Source organism: Haliotis rufescens, unplaced genomic scaffold (assembly GCF_023055435.1).
Source record: "Haliotis rufescens isolate VD_foot unplaced genomic scaffold, xgHalRufe1.0.p SCAF_70, whole genome shotgun sequence".
NCBI classification, from domain to species: domain Eukaryota; kingdom Metazoa; phylum Mollusca; class Gastropoda; order Lepetellida; family Haliotidae; genus Haliotis; species Haliotis rufescens.
This window is the reverse complement of record NW_025964362.1, coordinates 575,541-592,028: the sequence shown is the minus strand read 5'-3', so window position 1 is coordinate 592,028 and position 16,488 is coordinate 575,541. Positions and strand designations below refer to the sequence as shown.

At 39.3% G+C, this 16,488-nt stretch overlaps 1 protein-coding gene across 3 annotated transcripts in view; it reads left to right on the top strand.

Moving 5' to 3' along the window:
* The window catches only part of LOC124135588 (atrial natriuretic peptide receptor 1-like), a 654,598-nt gene that overhangs the window by 254,179 nt on the left and 383,931 nt on the right, over window positions 1-16,488 (top strand). The window contains exon 1 of one of the 3 annotated variants that reach the window (XM_046500994.2): window positions 16,027-16,238. The exons of the other annotated variants lie outside the window; for them this stretch is intronic. The gene's annotated coding sequence lies outside the window, so the exon portion shown is untranslated. Of the gene's footprint in view, window positions 1-16,026; window positions 16,239-16,488 lie in introns of those variants that run through there. 3 annotated transcript variants of the gene reach the window in all.

Genomic DNA, 16,488 nt, shown 5'->3' with positions numbered 1-16,488 from the left:
TGTTAAGGGCGCAATACTAGTCGAATTCTTGCTCAAAAGTAGTTTGGACAGGTTACAGCAGACGAAACCTTAATAAAGCGTTCAAAAGGTTTTATGGCAGATACGTGGATGACATTTCCAAATCTGACGCACCAGTGTCAGATGCAATTCCCTACTTTCACTTGTAGGATTTGTTCCCAAGTTTTGACTTGCCTCTGCATGCGTTTGTGACGGGTGCCTCCGGTGGGACAGTATAAGCTCACCTTTTTGCGAACATCTGGTATCATCACTATTTGATAGCGACTCAGGGAGACTCTTATGATTGTTTAAAAGGTTTTGTAGCTTTTACTTAGTTCATTAGTTGCTTGTTGTGTAACGCCTCAATCAGCAATAATGCAGCTATATAACACCAGCCTGTAAATAATTTAGTCTGGACCAGACAAACAAGTAAATAAAAGAATGATCAACGTCCCACGCTGTCGGGGTACGATGACACGCAATCAATCCTTCTCCGAACATGACCACGCAATCCATTTGGTTTACGACATTCAATAGTGCTGCAGAACTTTTCTAATCGTGGTTCTGACGGGTAACGTTCCTTTCAAAACCACTTGTACAGATTGACAAATATGTCATTGATCAACTGAATAAATAGCCAAATATATGCATGGTACCATGATGGTTTCGTACAGTGTGCCTGTGTCTTTGATTTCAAGTAGCAAATTTCATGTACGTGCAATCTCATTCAAATGAGATCATGTTCTCGGACACGATACTTGTCTGCGTGACGATCTGACAAACCTATATAATCAGTAAATCAGCGACGAGGTTTCTAAATTCTCTGAACAAACGAACGAAGCATTTAGAACAGCATATCTAATTTCTGTATCTTGAAACCGAACTAAAACGAGCAGTTCAAAATGGAAATGATAAAGGCAGTGATAGCAATCGGGATCGATATTGCTTTACTCTTTGTCGTTTCTTAGTGTCACGAAAAGTATGCATAAAAGTAGGTAGTATCGGAGGAATGTGTTTGTTCTGTGTGGATTAACTTCGATATTTTTAATCGAGGTGACATAGTCCACTTATAACGGAGAGTTGGAATCGGATTGACTCAAGAACCCACGCACCCTTCATTTAGATTATGCGTGTAGTTCAAAGTTTGCTCACGCGTCACCTGAAACGGGGTTTGTCAGATTTATACCTGTTACAAATGATGTTCGCACAGCGAGCGTAGCGAAATTCGTTGGCTATTGAGAAGCAAATATTGAATTGTGTAGACTCTTGTACATGTATAATAATAACTCTCAGCGATAGTATGAACTCAAGATCAGTTGACATGTGTAGCACATATGCGCTCAGGGATAACGTCGTAGGATGATACTTGCATTGAAGTAGGATATCATATAAAACCGGCAGTATTATAAGGATCCGTCTTTCGCGATGCAAGAGGTTTTTTTTCAAAGAAAGTTTGATCCATGCCAAACTTTTCCTTACTTTCTCAAATTTTGTGTGCGAATATCTATTGATGGACATATGGCATTTTCTGTCGGATAATCAGTGTTTTAATCTGAAAACATCTGTAATGCTGTGTGATGTTTTACATATACGCGCGTTATTTTAGTTTCATTTACACCCATGTACCACGGTGCTATTTGACAGCAAACAAAATGTCTGTTTTCAAGAAGCATGAAGTAACTACTAATATTATTAGAAGGACACAAAGGGTATCTTTTTTTAACAAACAATCCCTTAACATCACGAGAATCGCAGAGAATTCATACCCATAGCACGGTCGGGATGTAATGCATCAAGTTGAATTCTGACACTATTTTCTTTACGGAGATTGATTTCCCAGTGGATAAACTATGTAGCATCGAAATATGAAGGCAGGAAATTTGATCCGTTCTACACCAGCAAACTATCGCCACTTCCCATGCAGTTGATGTATCGTACACGCTGGCGTTGGCGAGGAGAACTCAAACTGTTTCCACTTGATAAAGGGCTTGTTTACCCGTCAATTATTTCGCGTATCCATCAATTACAGACGATTGCCGTGGCACGCGCATGGAAGTAAGTGATTCCGCCGAAAAAAGAGATCCGATTTAAGAGATGTTGGTTTGTGCAGTAAAAAGCGCAAAAATAGGCTTAAATCTCTTTTTTGTTTGTTTTATCATTATAATTACCGTGGCTGTTTTCTTTTTTTAAATATTTAAAACCTGTAAACAATGTTTGATAAATGATTTAAGTTCAAACAGCACCATATCCCTATTCTGTCGAAGTAGCGCCCGACGATGAGCCGCTGCATTGCTGATATTTTAAAGGGGCTCTTGGATCGGGCTATTTGCTACTGCCAGCAGTTCAGTTTTGATTTGAGTCATTTAAACACCAATTTGTTTGTATATCAATCAAACAACAAGGTGTTACCCTCCTATCATTATTATCGTAACACAACGCACTTAGATTTTCAAATGAAGCCCATGGAACATAGATGACGGTACGGGAGGTCAAGCTGTCGGACAAGACGTGCCACTGGCACTCCTTTTTACCAGACACACTTCCATAATGAAATAACCTCAGGAATGTAGAGATTCGTCTTCACTTTCATGTTTTAAATGTAGTGTAACACCAGAAATACATTTAATCCCTTGTTACTTCTACTCTGGGGATAGAAGAGAGAATACACTTCATACTCGTTTAAGACATTCCTGTAGTTTTTTCAATGCAGATTTGTTTAAAGTCCGTTTGCGTCAGAAAACTTAACATGTCTGTTTGGAAATCCAATGGAAAAAGCGTATAACTTTTTCTTAAACGTCTAAATATAATGCCATTAGAGCTTCATTGTTGAACATTAAATTGTCAGGGGAGGTCATGTTTCAGTCTAGATCATTTGATATTGGGAGACATGTCATACTCATTAATAAATAACATCTGTATAATTTAAAAGTGTTAAAAAATATATCATGTCAATTAAAAGATTTGATTTACATTTTCTTTTACTATAATTCATACTCCTAAATCACACTCATGTACTTTTCATTTGTTGTCTTGCCATTAACAAACCTGTCACCAGTGATGTACACAGTATTCATCATTTTAATATTCTACATACCCTTCTTAATTATTAATTATACTATTTCCAAAGAAATATCCTTGCTTATCCTTTTGGCGAACACCAGTTGTCAAAACTGATTTCAATTATCTGTTCGTATTATCATCAGTATTTTGCTTTTTTCACCCAATGGTGAGGTGAAATGGGGTTTAACGTCGCGTTCAAGGTTATAATTGCACTATCACAGCGACGTTTTCTTGTATAACGCGACCTTCAGTTCTCTGAGCAAATGTTCTATCCTTGGAGTGGTTTATGCCCCATGGTATTTGTTTCGGCAGAAATCCAGAGTGGATTTTTCTGGCGCTGATGTTTTAAATTCATGATCCTGTATTAATTTCTATCGTGGGTTAAGGATTTGTGGCCCAAATCTCTTCAACTGTCGTGAAATATGACAGTTAACTACGTCCCAATTTCAATAATCCCGGTATTACGTTGAACTGACAGCATGAACCCTTGAAAAGACACTTGCGGGGCATCTTTAATCTGACTGCTTATTGGAGACATGAATAATTGGAAAGTTTAAGGTTTCTGAGATGGACGTAATGTCCCAGGTGCAAGTTGACCATGGTGGTCATTACGAAGAAAATCCCCCAAAATGGTGTGTTGTTTTCAGTGAAAGGCTAGGCTTTGGTTTGGTTGGTTTGTTGTTTTGTTTAACGTAGCAATATTTCAGTATATGACGGCAGTCTGTAAATAATCGAGTCTTGACCAGACAATCCAGTGATTGATATCATAAGCATCGATCCACGCATTCGGATCGATGACATGCATCAACAAAGTCAGCGAGCCTGACCACCCGATCCCGTTAGTCGCCTCTTACGACAAGCATAGTCGCCTTTACGAAATGCTAGGCGTTCATAAAACAAGTACAGTAAACTACGGTTTTAACGAACACGCTTATAACGAACTGACCGATATAACGAACTTATTTTTTAGTCCCGTCCATTTGTTGTATATATCCTGTATATATGCTTATAACGAACTACGGTCATAGCGAACTAAATTTAGTGGTCCCTTTGAGTTCGTTATAACCGTAGTTTACTGTATATTGTTATCTTCATGAAAATATTAAACGTCCACGCCGGAGAAAGATCAGTCCGATTATCTGCCGAAACAGATTCCAATGGGCGTAAAATGCAAAATATATAAATGGTGACAATTTATATGAATGGATCACTGGAAATGAGTGATGACAGCAGAAAGGGGTAAACAGGTCCTTCTCTACCGGTAGCACCCGCTACTCACAAACTGCTGAACATATTGCCTAACGCCACACAGCGGCACTCCTGCCATACGACGTAGGCCCGTGACACATCACCACACTGCATTTGTTACGTTAAGTGATCATTATGCATTATCCATGATCGCAATGCGTTGGAAATTAAACAAGAGTACTTCAAAGGCCCACTGCGATCATACGTGTTTACCTTTTGTAAATGCGAGTTTGGCGCATTTGATCTTTGCAGCGAAGATGACATGAAAGTGGTGTCTGCATCTCGACATCTCTCTCTACAGGCTTGTAGATGCAGTAACATGGTGATTATCTTGACAGTTTACTGATATTGACCATATTATATAAAATCAAACTTCACAATTCTCAACTTATTTGATTGTGTGCTATGCTTAAGCTGGTGTGGTAGACTTTGAGACGACCATGCAACTACAGAATCGTTGTCAAGTGCATTTTCGCTCGCATTCGTTGAAAAATGGCGTTTACATTCGGTTTCAATTATTCCTCTTTACGACAGGACATGGTTTTCTCAAAGCATTGATCATGACTTCAACAAGATATTTTGTATTTATCTTTATTCGTGGAAGCTGTCTGTCTCAGGATTTTTCTATTATTTTAAAACCTTTGCATCCGATGGCTTTGCACAGTTGATGGTAGGGAAGAATGGCGACACAGAACTAGGCTATGTGTCAGCACGGTTCAGTCCATGTTTGGACAGTATTTCTGTGATGTCATCGCGTGTTAGATTAATTTCGGAAGAAAGTCAACAGAGAGTCAGATCGGAGACGTTTACCACTTTGGTGAAACCATCAAATACAGGTGTAGTGCTGACTAACTGAGGCGATTCACAATACCATAGTGCTAAAGGGAGACATGGTAGCCTGGTGGTTAAAGCGTTCGTTCCTCACGACAAAGGCTCGGATTCTATTGCGCACATGAACGTGTGAAACTCATTGTTGGAATATTGCTATATACGGCTTAAATCCACACTCACTCATCCACAGTGTTCTTGATTGCCCTAGAAACTTTTCTAGATATTTTGGAATAAAACAAATACATTCGAGATAAGAGTATCCCTTGGCATACAGAATTAGCGAACCTGATCTCTCTGACAGACGTTTCAAAGTAACGTCATGCTAATGTGACGTCCTTACATGTGTCCTCGAACTGAAAACGTCATGCCAGTCAAGAATTGATATTCCCTTTTACAAATCTCCTAAAGATATGTCCTCTCATTCATAATACTTTTGTTAAAAAATATAGTGTCTAAAATGCCTGTGCCACTTGGCCATGCTCTGATACCGTTTCTTGAACGGGCACTGGTCCAAGTTTCAAAATTATGTCGGGATGTTATGATAAATGCCATCTTTCAAACTGCAACATTAGTTAGGGCAACACTGTAGTTAGCATGCGAGATTCACATACATTATACGAAAATGAGTTATCACACACACAAAGCGGCGTTTAAACTACATGAAATATGCTAAACCAGTACTGTTAATTAGCCCGTTTTAGGTTCCCTCTCATTAAGTGTTATCATCGTTAAAATGTCACAAGAAAGTCATCAATATAACTTCGTTACATTGGCGTGACGATAATCCATTTCCTGCCGCAAGGATCATTTTGTAAATCAATATTAATGACGAGTTCAGATCTATTATTATGTATAAATGAACTACTATCACTTAACGATAACACTTAATGGCCTTCAGTCGTAGAGGCAATTGATCTTGGCCCCAAACGCGAATATATATAATTTCGTGTAAAGAATAAAATGACATTTAGGTCGTAATGATCCAGACAAATATTCCTTATCATCAGAGCATTAATGTAAGTGACTCTCTGTGGATTTGAAGACATTGAACATAGACGTTTTATGTCATGACTAAACCATCTTTCTTCATTGTATTGCTTGATATACATATAACATTTCAGGAATAATTATCGTGTTGCTGTCTGACCTCGTCTGAATGTCAGTTTGTTACTCGTGTCCACGTGTAGCAGTCGTGCTAGTATTACCCCTGGAGCCAAAGGGACATATATGTCCTTGCCCTTCAACCTTCACATTGACGTCAAATAAAGCCGAACTACAACATGCACATAAACCCACTTCATACTTTGCCTTACGCTGAGGTTTTTCTTTTTTGTGATATCATCCGCAGGCATTTTAGGCAAAGGGAAAGTACTGTAAATGATCCCTGAAAATTAGATACATCGTAGATATCGCTATTTGCTAGATTTTACCCAATCACAATTTACGGGTTATTTTGTGAATGTTGTGAATCGGGGCGGTCGGGTAGCCTAGTGGTTAAAGCGTTCGCTCGTCACGCCGAAGACCCGGGTTCGAATCAGGACATGTGTACAATGTGTGAAGCCCATTTCTGGTGTCGCCCGCCGTGATATTGCTGGAATATTGCTAAAAGTGGCGTAAAACCATACTTAGTCAGTCAGTATGTTGTGAATCAAAATATCGCACATTTCCATGGAGTATCCAATTACAAAAATATCACACAAGTGATAACGGATATCCAGGATTTATCAAGACAATTACATATGGTATAATAATTATGCATAGCGTTTGTCAAGGCAAATTTGGTTTCATAGTTTCGTCGTTTAGTTTAGTTCAGCAAAACCGCAAACACGAACGCCGTGAACGCAACACTATATTAGCGGGTCATGAGACGCCTATTACATCACAAATATTTCACACTGAGCTGCGACACATGCACCCCTGAACCCCTCATACAATTGAGCATCAAATGACAAAATACCTATGTGACTAATGTAAATGATGCAGATGAAATCATACAATGTGAATCAAGCGTGAAAACGAAGGCTCTGCTCGGATAGCCGTACTTGTTTGAAAACGTAAACAAAACAAAGTTCAGATTTTCCAGTGTGGACAGATCAATTCGTCATTTCGCGGAATACTTTGGATCTCATTATTGAGAATATTCATTGGAAGATTATCGTTGCAATAATTAGCGAATTAAAAACAGATGCTTTACAATGATATGGTAAATTCCACAGAAATTGTCCAAGTTTCGGTTCCGTACGACGCCATGGGTGAAGCAAAACCACGCACAACATGTTCTTATCTACATTCTCCACCCAGTCGCTTGGTAACAAAAGAAACATCAAATCACATACCAACACGCTTATTGGCCTATCGATTCTGATTACTTACACGCTTCATTTATGTCCATACGATTCCCGAATCAAGGAAAATCCTGCTCTTAACGTCCCGTGTCCGATTGTCAGTGAACACTCCATTCTGTGAGAGGTCGTCACCGGTAGTGATGTAGTTATATCATTGTTGTACATATGTGGTATTTTCGCTGAGGCGAAGGTCGAGTGGATTAGTACTCACCAACATTCTATTCTGCCGTTTACAGTTTTAATGATGATGTTGAATTTGCCTAATATGATATATTTTATTTTTGTCTTGCAATAAATCACACTATACATATGTTATACTGTCCAATATTATATCTCAGACCAAAAACTACTTGACACTTTGACATCTAAAATTAATGTTTGTTTGAACGTTGTTGTCTCACAAAAAAGAGAGAAATGTCGGTCATATGCAATATTTCCTAACATTAGATGATAAAGCGTGAATATATAAAATTGTGGTATGTTCATAATTCATTTGGAGTGTAATTATCATTTTCGTACTTTCATATTGACAGGTTAATTTATAGCCATTTCATTTTATCTTTCAACTAAAACTGAGTATACATCTCTTTTACAATATTTGACATATTTATGAATTATGTGCGCATTTTATCTGAAGAAACATTTGTTTTTAGTCTTTTGATTGACAGAACTCTGGCAATGTGCGTGTTTAATCACAAACGATTTACGTGTTACTCCCCATGGAGTATAATTTGATCACGTTCCACAATTTCTTAAATTTTGAATTAAAAGGATAGTTATCGGTTTGCTGTTTGTCTACAAAAGCTGTAAAATAAACCAGATGTGACATGTATCCAGTCTGTTGGTCGAGCCTTATGCGATTTGTCCTGATAATTCCATATTAGGAAGGGCGTTCTCCGTATGTCTTAAATTAGTTGTATGATATTGAGACAAAACGAAGAGAAATAACCGCCGCATATTAATGAAACACCGACACGTCTTATATGATAAAATTAATATTGTGTGTCATCGGAACCGGGCACCATTGGTCGTTGTTCATGCTATTAAACACTGATTTACCTGACAAAGCTCGATTTATATAACCATGACACTTCCTGGGCGCTACTGACTGACTGACTGACTCACTCACTCACTCACTGACTGACTCACTGACTCACTCACTCACTCACTCACTCACTCACCCACTCACTCACTCACTCACTCACTCACTCACTCACTCACTCACTCACTCACTCACTCGGCATGACCCCGTGGGATTACCCGGGTCAGAATAGTTCGCATGCACGTTTTGGGCGTAAAACTAAATTTTACTGTGGGTCAGGCATGGATGCTTGGTGACTTGGCATCCCGAATGCGTGTTCATTATATCAACCATTGGATAATCTGGCTCGGACTCAATTTTTCACAAACCGTCGTTATTCAAACTGCTGGGTAGAAAATAGAAAGTATACACCAATGCTTGCTTCTGGCTAAAAATAAAACAAACAAGTGGTTATTCGATAGTTATATAATACAGGTATCATAGTTATGGGTCTTAAGTTTACATTGTTTCAGCGATGGTTTCAGCTTCGTAACATTTACAGATCGTTTCTATTATTTTTTGTCAAATCCAGTTTTCAAGTGTATACTTTCTTTTGCCCGATAGTTTAGTTGAAATTATGTTGACTGTGGCTTTAGACTTGTTTTTTGAACAGGATGACGTAGTGATTAAGTCACCATTTCGCATTATGTTTGTCATTTCAGACATCAATGTTACAGCTTTCCGCATTGTGGTTAAGATGATCAATACAACGTCTTGTAAACATGCTTCAATAATCAAAATGATATTTCTTCACTACATTGTTATCAATTGCCCTTTACTAGTTGACGCATACAAATATAAGCATGACCTTTTAATAATATAGCACTGATGACATTTGGTCAAACAGACAGGATTATTCTTTGTTTGACATTTTACACAATATTTTTCAAAGACAAAAAGAAAAGATCAACTCATTTAAAAAAGACCCTATTATGTTGGAAATGGTATTTCTAAAACATGAAAACTAAACGCATGCACGTATTAAATATGTCTTAGAAACAGTTATATTTTTATTCTCACTTGGCATTAAGGGTTTTGTTTCTGTACAGAGAAACTTCCAAATCGTGAATCAAGTCGGTTTGACGTGATCATGAAATGGTCCAGCACACTAATTGTCGCATCAGGATATGGGCAAATGCCATTTTACATGTGGATAACGTTACCGGACAGCAGTCGTCTAGAAAAGGGTGTTTCCGGACCACCGGAGTCCGGTCTATGGAGGTTTCACGGTATACAAATAAACAAATTGAGAAAAAACGCAGAAGTCCTTTATAACTATGCAAAACAATTAAAAAAAGATTATTCAACCTTGGATCTACATCTTCCATACGTTGCCCCGAATTGGTTGGGTCCCGTGAAGATATTCTATTTAGATTAGGTCTACAGCGACCCATGCTTGTCGAAAGAGGCGACTAACGGGATCAGGTGGTCAGGATCGCTGACTTGGTTGATGCATGTCATCGTATCCCTATTGCGTAGATCGATGCTCATGATGTCAATCACTGGATTGTCTGGTCCAGAGTCGATTATTTACAGACCGCCGTCATTTAGCTGGAATATTGCTGAGTGGTGTTAAACAACAAACAAAACAACGAAAATCGAATGGGTTGATATCGGGCCGATTTAAGCAAACATTCCAGGTAAATCACTATGTGACCCACCTTGACTCAGGTCTTAGACCTTTACGACCGCCTCCGTGGTCTAATGGTAGAGCGTCCGCCCGGAGACCGGAAGGTCCGGGGTTCGATCCCTGGCCGCGTCATACCAAAAGGCGTTAAAAGATGGTACTTGTTGTTACCCTGTGTGGCGCTCGGCAGTAAGAGGCCAAAACAAGGACAGGTCGGCTCGGAGTCAGTATACAGTGTCTGAGTGGGGTATTCATGTTAAACTGCGGCATGGTATCTCAGTCGGCTAGCCCGTTTAATGGGCAACAGTCCGGACTAGTACAAGCAGCCACACACACACACGCATGTGCATGCGCGTCGCTATATAAGTGCAATAATCCCAATTTCACCTCACCTTAGACTTTTACCAGTTTGGTGAAACCCACGAGCACGAGTATGGTGCTGACAAACCCAGAATCAAGCACCATAATACAGGGTCAATTAATGATTCCCACCTTCGATCATCGAAGTCTTTTTGGCAGTGCACAGCGACGTACAGTGAATGCAGATGGTGACAATGATAGCTATTTTTGTGTTAGTCAGTATCGTAGAAAGATGAATACCAATGCAATGTTTCAAGTATGTAGACACCTGGTGTCAACATGTCTGTGATCCATTCTTATGTTTTCCATCTCTCTGATCGAGGCTGATATTCCCCGGACATTGATTTTTTGAAATTTCGTTGACAAAAGTAAAAAAACTTTTGATTTGGCTATCAAGGTTGACTTGACCGTCATAAAGATAAAGGTCGTGTCAAACATGAAATTTTATATACTCGTTAAATGCATTGAGGAATAATCAGGTTAAAATAGAGAGTGGCTTTTGTTCTAGAGATAATAAATTATTATTACTTATCAAGTTGACACAAATGGCGCGATACCTTTCCCATTCTCATTGGCCGCAAGGTCGATATCTTTTAGAACCAGAACTATTGTCATAGCGATACTCAAGAAGGTGCTTTCGCCTTCTTAAGTGGCCATTATAACTTATTAGTTCGTCATCGATCATGAGCGTCTAAAAGAGAAAACCCTCAGATTTATTTCACCTTTTATTTTGTCAAAGTATCTCACATTATTGTGCCATATATCTTCGCTTGGTTTCTGAAGTGATGTCTATTTTTGTATGCAGGTGTCCTTCTGAGTTCTTCCTTGAAACATTTCTAACATTTTACGTGATAGGTAGCTCGTTTGGAACGGAAACAATTTCTTCGGATCAATGCCAAACATGCAAATGCCAATAAGCGTTGTCCTAAAACGTCCGATATACTGGCATGAATCACCAGATTCTATATAAAGAATGGAGGATACCACGACAGACAAAGCTCTTGGCAGATTTTCATGGGATCCGTGCAATAATGCCTCCCCGGCTTTCAAGTGATTAATCTCATTGTGATTATTCCCATTGGTGAAAACCGAATTTACGATATGATTCTGAATGAAATATGTTGCTGGTAATCATGGCTTATTGAGACTCGGGTCCGTTGTGACCGCGTTACAAACACTTTACATCACCCTGAATTTGCCGATTGATAAAACATTTTAATTCATTTTTTTGTAAGTGGCCCGAACTTGCTGACTTGGCAGTTTAGATTTATACCTGTCTTGGTGAAACATTAAAGCTTTCAAATATATTTGATATATAGCGGGGAGAGTTTTCTTGTCAGTAATTTTGGTGATGAAGTTGAAAGGAATGTTACAGACTGAATTGATGATTTATGCGTGATAGATACCGTTATTCCGTACACGCATTCATTCTAAGATGATTTAGTAAAATAACATTTTACAGAAACTTTACGTGTAACCAAATGGATCTGCAGGAATATATACATGCATGTATTAATACTTAAGAATATTTAGGTGGCAAGGGGCCCAGTGCCAGGAATCTATAATTGTGGGTTCGAATCCTGGTATGTAGGTTTCTCACTATCATAGCTGTGGGTTGCACGAACGTTGTAACACCTCCTTCTCTTGGGATTTCCCCAACACCAGGCTGATGCGTCGTGATATAATACTGCTCAAAGCAACGTTAGGCACAGCGTGCTTCGTGGCCTGTGCTTACATCCGATCGCCTCCGTGGTCTTGTAGATAGAGTGTCACCCCGGAGAAGGGAAGTTCGGTGGTTCGAACCCCGGTCGTGTCATACCAAAAGACGTTTAAAGATCATTGTAGTTGTTGGTATCCTGCCTAGTGCTAGACATTATAGGTAAAATAGCAAGGACTGGTCATCTTCCCGAGGCAAGGGGTTTATTTACTGTAAAAGTCCAGTTTCCACCCTTGCCAAACTTGGCTGCAATTCCGGAGTTACGTTTTGGCTGGACTAACGAGTCTATTCATAGTCCCATCTGAATAGCGCAACGAACCAGACATTCGGTTCGTAAACAACGGGATTTCAACGTGCAGATTTTGATTGACTGAAAAATTTGCAAAGCATGTGTACCGCCAACTGGGCGTTGACAGATATTTTACAAATCTCTTCATGTTTTTAATCCAGGTGCTCAAGTGATTTGAGGCCCGTTTTATTGAAATATAGATCTTGATTATCGAGCAGATGGTCTTGACTGGGCGGCGCCTTTTTTTGAGGCAATAACAAGTGATATGAGAGGTGGAATCTGATTGGTCAATAGGAAGGACATAGCTCGTAATAGCCACTGCTGGCGCTACAATCGAGCCGGGAAATGTCAGCATAGTTCTCCAAGGCTGAAAACTGGATTTTTCATGTCATTGAACTCCCTTGCCTCGGGAAGATGAGACTGTTCGTCTCGAAGTCATTTCAAACCAATAATCTTGAACGCGAGTTTAAACCAATTACACATCACTCATCAATGCTAACAGCTATTGTTACAAGCCAAAGAAACATTACTGACTGTGGCGTTAAAGAACACTCTCTCGTCGGTAAGACTCGGAAAAAGTGATCATTGCAGTCAAGGCGAGACTGCCAACATGTAAAAGCAACGTCAACACGCAACATTTGTGCTTTTTTAGTGTTTGTGAAATAGTCGCGGAGATAGGCCTTTTTTGTCACATGGAGTGAGTGAGTGAGTATGGTTTTACGCTGCTTTTAGCAATATTCCAGCAATATCACGGCGGGGGACACCAGAATTGTCACATGGATGTCCAGTAGACAATAAGGAGTTAATTTTTTTTAAAAACAGTTGTAATAATTGGAATATGAAAATACATGTTTTGTTAGTAAGGTGCAATAATGTATTTTAATGATATATCCAGAATGATGAACGTGAATTCGAATCCCAGATTCGCTCTAATTATGATTTGTTATTTATTAGCATCAAATTCGTGTTCAAATGATTCACCAAAGTGGTAAGTGGTCCCCTCAAGCCCCGTCAATTGGGGCATTCGTAAACAATTACGCTGACACGCCGTGATAGAACTGAAATACTGTTGAAACCCCACTTACTCACTCACTCACTGTTTTCATGATGTATAATCACTACAGCTGTTACGTATCCGTGTACACAACGCCTACCTTGCAATTGCCTATTGGAGCCGTAGCCTTATGTAAACTGGACGACGCCAGCTCCCCGTCGATCACCACGTCACCACCACACATGCAGGGGTTGCTTCGACTAATGTCCTATCGACCCTTCTGATCCATGCATGACACAAGGCCTTCCCTTACCCAATCTGGTGCATCTATGAAGAGCAATTATGGGCTGTCATCGTGTCCACACACCGCGATTGTACTCATTAGCAATCTATATTATTGTGGAGTTCTCTGCCACAAGTGGGGCAGGATACGCTCACATTTGTGCTAACACCTGGCAGCATCACTATTTTATAGTGATTTAGAAACACATGCGCGTGATATAGTAACAGTAACACCTGCTCTGATGTCGCTGCACTGGTTACCACTCAAAGCCAGAATTGAATTCAAAATTCTAACCCTGGCCTACAAATGCTACATGGAAACAGCTACATTATATCTCTATGAACTTACTGCCTAAATACAAGCCTTCCAGATCACTCCGTTCTCAGAATAACCACCTGTTACAAGTCCCGGAAACCCGTCTCAAAACCTTTGGTCCGAGATCTTTCCAGTTCGCGCTTCCTAGCTATGGAACAAACTACCCTCTGATCTTAAGCTGTCGCCATCGCTTTCATCCTTTAAGGCTCATCTGAAAACACACCTTTACAGACAACCCTATCAACTTTAACCCCCTTTCATTAGCATTATTTGCTAAAACTATGAAGCGCCATGAGCATTAACGTGGTGAATGGAATCTGGCACAGTATAAATGGAATTATTATGATTATTATAAAAAAGTAGGAATCGTACAACGGACTGGTGGTAGCAGAGATTTCTTATGAATATGGATAGGGTTATCTTACGTTATCTCAAGAGTTCCAAACTATTTATAAATTATGAACATGTTTAAAAATCGCTCGTTTGCTGTGTACACAGAGAGACATGATCAAAATATTCTAACGATGAAATACACGAATTCTGTTTTTATGAATACACAATGTAACAATTATTGTAATTACGGAGCGGGATGTATAATTAGGCTAGAGAATGATTGGATACATTAGTGTTGAGCAGGGCGGTAATTTAGGACCGTCGGATATGAGATATACATACAAGAATAGACGGAGATAAGTTAGCTTTAATGTCGCACTCAGCAATATTCTAGCTGTATGGCGGTCCGTAAATAATAGGGTCTGGACCAGACAATCCAGTGATTGACATCATGAGCATCAATCTATGCACCAGTGAGATACGACATTTACCAATCACCGATCATGGTTATAAACTGCTCGTCTCTTTCCTTAGTTATTTCATTCAAAACCGTGCAGTCTTCAACAACAGAACCCGTTGAACCCGAGACGTCATACACGTTGAAGTCTCAAGTGATTGAATCAATGAAGAAACGCCTCCACCGGCGGAATATTAATTTCTCCAAGAAAAGGCCCAGAAAACAATTTCCTACAGCTATTGCAGTTAAATTGATAAATATCGCAGGGCCATCTGTCTGTTCGATATTGTTCTTGTCATTGGTAACATCAGCTTAAGTGTGTATTAGTATTTTCCTTTTTTAAGCTGTCATGCGTGCTGAATCAAAATCTGTTGAAACTAATGTATCATGGGATACACTATTCAATTTGTTATTCTGGATGTACTGTTTCAAGTTTTGTTCAGTTCGTAGTCACCGCGTAAGTTACGCGATCTGTAATTATACTATCTGGACAGACAAACCAGTGATTGACATCATGAGCATCGATCGACGCAGATACGACGACATGCATTAACCAAGTCAACTTGCCTGAACACCTGATCCCGTCGGTCGTTACCGGTTACCGGTTACCGATTACTGAAGACAAATTCTAACCCGGATGCTCACGGGTCGATAAGTTAGTTTATGAATAACCTTGTGAGCATTTGATACATTGAAGTATATGTAAATCTGTCGCACCGACAAGCACCAAACAGTTATATTTTTCGACAGCAGATGCCGAATGCTTCAACAAAAGACTTTTAATTAAACTTTACAAATAATTGATTTAACATTATTCGCCGTATTACGTATGCGGCCATGTATGAGTTAATATAATGTAATCAATGTCAGTACGTACAAAATCATGTAATTATTATTATAATAACCTAGTTTGGTACCCTGATCAATTCTATTAAGGTTTTTCAAAAATAATCAACTGCTGCAATCCAACCAACCCTTTCAAAACTTTTAGAATATCTGTCCACGGTTTGATCACACACCTGTTTCAATTAATGGAACATCTGTTGGCAATGATAACAGTGTGTCTAAAGGTAGTCAAGCACAGAGCTGGTCAGGCAATATGACAACAGTAAAACAGCGGCACAGAGAACGAGATAAACATCTTAGCAACAAGGTCATCATTGATGGGCAAGCTTCGATCGATATTCATGTCATTACGGGTCTTCTTGGCGTGAATAATGCTTTGATGTACAAAGGATTTTACTTAATCTGGCAATCACCGAGAGTTACGCAACTGATATTGGCCATCTTTAGTTCCGTCGGTAAGTAGCCTTCTATTGAGATGATTAGGGGAGAAAGCTTCAGTGTCTGAATATAAATGTATGGAAGGTTCCGGTGTATAGACGATGTATGCTTAAATGAAGGCTGTTCGTTGAGTATCTGTAGCAGTCTGATTGCTTTAAAACTGTTGAAATCTTGTCTGAAACCTGATTTTCAGTGATCCATTCTATTTCCATTCATTTCAAACCGCTTTCTTACTTTTTACACCCAATCTGTTTCGTTAGATAATCG